This window comes from Lolium perenne, chromosome 6 (assembly GCF_019359855.2).
Source record: "Lolium perenne isolate Kyuss_39 chromosome 6, Kyuss_2.0, whole genome shotgun sequence".
NCBI classification, from domain to species: domain Eukaryota; kingdom Viridiplantae; phylum Streptophyta; class Magnoliopsida; order Poales; family Poaceae; genus Lolium; species Lolium perenne.
This window is the reverse complement of record NC_067249.2, coordinates 32,843,732-32,848,538: the sequence shown is the minus strand read 5'-3', so window position 1 is coordinate 32,848,538 and position 4,807 is coordinate 32,843,732. Positions and strand designations below refer to the sequence as shown.

Below are 4,807 nucleotides of genomic sequence, written 5' to 3'. Positions count from 1 at the left end.
TAATGTTTATACCATGGCCGAAGACATTATTTAGAAGTTACATTACATTCCTCAAATTGTGTTGCAATTTCAAAGCGGATTATTTAAAATCTTGTAGCGATAATGACAAAACTGAATCAACTCAGAGCACCGCTTCTTTTCACCATAGTGCAATAGGTGAGAAGGAAAAAGACAGATCTCTGAAGATAAATCCATAACGGGTTACATTCCCCTGACGGAGATCAAAATTCATTCGCACTATGTCTCACCTGGGAGGAATATTTGAAGGAAAATAAAAGGTTCACCATTGTGATCAAAACTGCATATATGTAATATCCAATCAAATGATGATGATTGTCCATGCATATATATAACATCCAATCAAATGAGATTCGAGAATTTTCATGATGTTCTTGAGTTCTCTCTCACCTCAGGTATTTTTGTCACATTCCGATATGATTTGAAATGACGCCGCAACTGATTCACTGCCTGGAGAAAGCAAAAGAGTAATGAATCTGTTCTATAACCTTAGGTAGGTAAATCAAACTGCACATAGTATGAATCTGCTCTAAATTTCATAAGGTAGGTCTATACTTTTCTTTTGTGGATAAGATACCTACCAAAATAAGCAAAATCTGTGGTTTATGTTGTAGAAGGTAGTCCCAAAATATTAGATAAGTGTATAAATTTCCAAGACTGAACTTGTAAAATGAGGTACTGAACATTCAGATGACATCATGTAATTATCCCTTTCCTCGTAGAACTTGCATTTTGACATACCCAGAATTTATTCTATAAATTAATCACTTATTTACACTACTATCTGATGCTAATTTCTGAAAGCATACTTTACTGCTAAATTTGTACAGTAGACCTTTAGTCTAGGTAACCAATTAAAATTCCATAGCTCTGGAAAAGGAAGTGTATAAACCTATGTGATGATACTTTCTGAATGTATACTAACTGCCAATATTGTAGGTTCTATGGTATATACTTTGGAAAATCAGTATTGAAAAGCACTCCCCAATTAAAAATGTACTAACATTCTAAATCATACGACTCTACAAAACATACAAGAAGGTCATACAAATCACATAATATCGTGGTACCAGCAAAATTCAAGCCTGCAATCTCATTTTTACTATCACGAAAAGTTAGTGTTTTTCATGACAGACGTGAGACTTATGTGTAAGAAAATAACAACATAGAATAGCTTAGTCAGTTAAAAATTGACCCAAGAAAGAAAAATAACTTATGTCATTTCCTTTTATGACCTATGCCATGTAATACTAATTATCCTAGAGAAAGATGCTAAAAAAGGTATTTCCTTGAATATTCTCAGCAGTAATAGCATATCAGATACTAATTAGCATATCAGATACTAATTATTTACTTGAAAAATAACAGATAACATTTTAAATAACAATAGAGCAAAATCATAGCAATGAACCTCCCTTCATTCCTGATGGTTCTGAAATTCAGCGGAGCTCTCGGCCTTCAAAATATGGTGCAACTGAGTTGCTCAGTGACAAGAAAACTGAACCAGATGAAGCTAAAGTTAACGCTATGATAGGGCATTCTAATCAACAATTTCTTGCACGTGTTGGAGCTATCGAATTGGATGATGAAGGGAAAGTACAATCTAGAACTCAAAGGAACGATCTCTATACCATCTTACCTTGGGTAGATGGTGTTGCATGGCTATTTTTAATCATTGGTCTTGAAGATGTCTCTGCAATTGCAAAGGCTGTTAATGATGCGTCAAATCATTACCACACAGAAGAGCACCACGTGGTCCTGCAACAGAGACAACCAGTCAAAATATTTGAGGTACAAGCTAGACTAAAAGAATTAAAGTATAATCTATTTATCGTTGCAGGTTTGCACATCTGTCTATTTCTTTGTTGATCATCACTGACTAATTAACCTGAGATGCGAGAACTCATTGGCATAAGCCAATAAACTAAATTACTCGTTGCCTAAAAACACCCCAACTCTCCATAACAGATCATAAGTGGCACCAAGTGATGATTAACAACTCTTGGTTGCTGTACTCTTGGGCGAACAATAACCAAGAGTTAGTAATGGCAATCATGCTGATTTTATGCAGGGTCTAACCTAAATGGTCTGCTTGGGAGACAGTCTAGCACAACTCTTGGTTACTCTAATCTTCAGCAAACAATACGAACGCAGTGATTTCAAAGGAGAAGAGAACATGTTGTATCATTGCCTTTAATCCTAATAAGGTACTCCCTCCGATCCATAATAAGTGTCAGAGATTTAGTTCAATTTAGTCCAAACTTTAACTAAACATCGGGCACTTATTATGGATCGGAGGGAGTATTATTAATGTACCACTTCACATGTCCTATTGTGAACATCTAGCTGTATGTTGTTTAAATGTTCAAGTGTTAAAAACTACATTAAAGATGAAAACCATGTTACCATGAGTTCATTCGGCCCCTGCTTTCCTTCGCTGGTGCGGCAGTGCCCTTCTGCAGCACGGAATAAGCAATGTCAAAAAAAACATCAATAGTGTGTACTTGTCTATTTAATCAACTCATCATGTACATAGTGTTGATCATAACAATGACCCAAGATCAGATCAAAAGTGTCTATGCTTAAATAACATGCTTCTATTAAAACATGTGACTTGCAAGTTGCACCATATTTAAATTTTCTTCCGGATTTCTATGGATCAACTTGAAGAAGCCCTTCTTAGTAGCCATTTTAGAATACAGAAATATATAAATGTCTAGAACAAAAACGCATGTAACATTTTCTTTCCTTTTCCTGCTATTATGGACAGATACGATACTATCAACCAGAAAACTCCATAGATTTGTTGCATTAGTTACTGAGCTAGTTCAAACGCTAGTTTCAACTTGTTGGCATACTAAAGAAAATTAACAGTTACGTATATAATACCTATTAAAAAGTGAAAACTGGAAGAACGGACATCACTTACAATAGTTGTCTTTCAAATATTCTGATGTAGACTTGGGTACCAACCGTAGTAGCAGAAGTTTCAGTGTCGATGTCAACAGATTTCTTTCAAATATTTTGATGAAGAAATTATGATGCCGATACTATTTGGTCACTGTAATACATCTAGGATAAATTTGTCCTAATCCAAATAGCCATTTTATCATTCCTAAGGGAAAATTAAACTGATAAGCTAAAACAAATATGTCAACTAAACTATGAGCATGGGCCTCATATTGGATCAAGTAGAGATGAGCATTTTCACCTCGAACTTGCACTGAGCGGTAAGTGCAAACTGCTACACAACACCTACAGAGTGTGCATCTCCAGGTTTTGGTATTGGGAAAATCAAATCATGCTTCCGCGTACAAAGAACTGCCATATTCCAACCCGTTTAATGCCAGACAATTTATTTCTGAACCTTTCTTATTGCACTAAGCGGCAAGTGCAGAACTACCACATGGAAAAACTTCCCGACCTGGGCAACAAATCATATTGCATATCAAGCCATCAGAAATCAAAATGGACTACACACACAAATCAAAAGGAGACGAAGGGAGATAAGGAACAGATCAACCGTGCACATGCAGATCCAATACGGCAATAGAGAAAGACGAGACCCTTCAGACGTTGCGGCATCCTTCACCACAACCGAAGACGAAGCATCTCTTGTGAGCTCGAAAGAGGGGCGGCCATCTTTTCCCATTCTCTCGGCCCGCCACCACCAGCGTTGCATCCCACTGAGCCAGAAGAGCCAGCGTCCCATGAGAACGATATGGAGGAGGCAATTGGCGGGGGAGGGGTTGTGGTGGTCTATGTTGTCCGGATACGGCGATACGGATACGGATACGGATACCGCGATACGGCGATTTTCTGAAAACACGGATACGGGGATACGTTTGTATATATAATTAAAATTACTAAATTACTGATTTTTGCTCAAAAAATGAGAATTATTACTATATAGAAGTAAAGGAGTACCGTGACATTGTTGTTAGCCAGAAATTCTCACGACCGGCGCTGGTTCCCGGCGGCCCGGCCACGTCCGCCTCATCAAGCGAGCAAACCCAATCAAGCGAGCAAATCCAATCTTTTCCAGGACCAAGAAGAAGCAGATAAATTGAGATGGGAAAACGGGAAACTGACCTGCAGAGTCTTGCGCTGCAGCGGCTCACCGGCGACTGGTCCGGTGGCGCAGCAGCAGAGGTGGCCAGCGATCTGATGCGGTGCGCGGCGCCCAGGTGAAAGGTCGGGACTCGGGATGGGAAAGTGTGCTTGGTCGCTCGGTCGGTATAAATACCGAGGGATTGTGGTGGTGTTCGAGGGTGTGCTCGACATCAATTGCCGGCGTCTACCTTCCCGATGCGGGGGGAATTAAGGCTCGGTCTTCCAATTGAGGAAGAACTCCACCTTCTGCGTCCACATCATTTTCTTCACCGGAGGAAGAGGATGGGCTGCAGCCACCGCCTTGGCCTCGGAACAGCCGGGAATCACCTCCTCATCTGCCTAGCTGAATACCTCGCCCGCACCTTTGGCGGCACAACTTCCACTCCGGTGCCGGCCGTAGATTGGTTGATTGGTCTAGGTATTCTCGACTCGGAACCCTAGCTCCCGATTCTGCAGGGGATTTTAGATTCTGGTCGATATGTGGAGGTCGGGGAGTGTTCCAGTGGTGTTGCGGGTCGGGGAGGAATCCTGATGGTGTAGGTCTGGACGCCTGGACGGCGCGGCTGCGAGGGAAGGTGGAGGCCTGGACGGCGGCTGCGGGAGGAAGGGGAGGGTCCAGCCTTCCAGGGGTGTTCGTTCGGGTGTGGAGAAGAAAAAATGAAACGGTACGATGGCG

At 40.8% G+C, this 4,807-nt stretch overlaps 1 long non-coding RNA gene across 4 annotated transcripts; it reads right to left on the bottom strand.

Moving 5' to 3' along the window:
* Positions 1-260: 260 nt before the first annotated feature.
* On the bottom strand, positions 261-4,129 carry LOC127308383 (uncharacterized). Of its 4 annotated transcripts, none has more exons than XR_011746626.1 (4): positions 2,425-4,129; positions 1,658-1,776; positions 409-1,516; positions 261-298 (listed from the first exon to the last, which is right to left on the bottom strand). It is a non-coding gene; the product is annotated as an uncharacterized lncRNA (long non-coding RNA). The 4 variants fall into 4 exon arrangements; XR_011746627.1 differs by having other exon boundaries at positions 409-1,776; positions 2,425-2,474; positions 3,230-4,129; XR_011746625.1 differs by having other exon boundaries at positions 409-1,776; positions 2,425-3,837; positions 3,946-4,129.
* Positions 4,130-4,807: the final 678 nt, after the last annotated feature.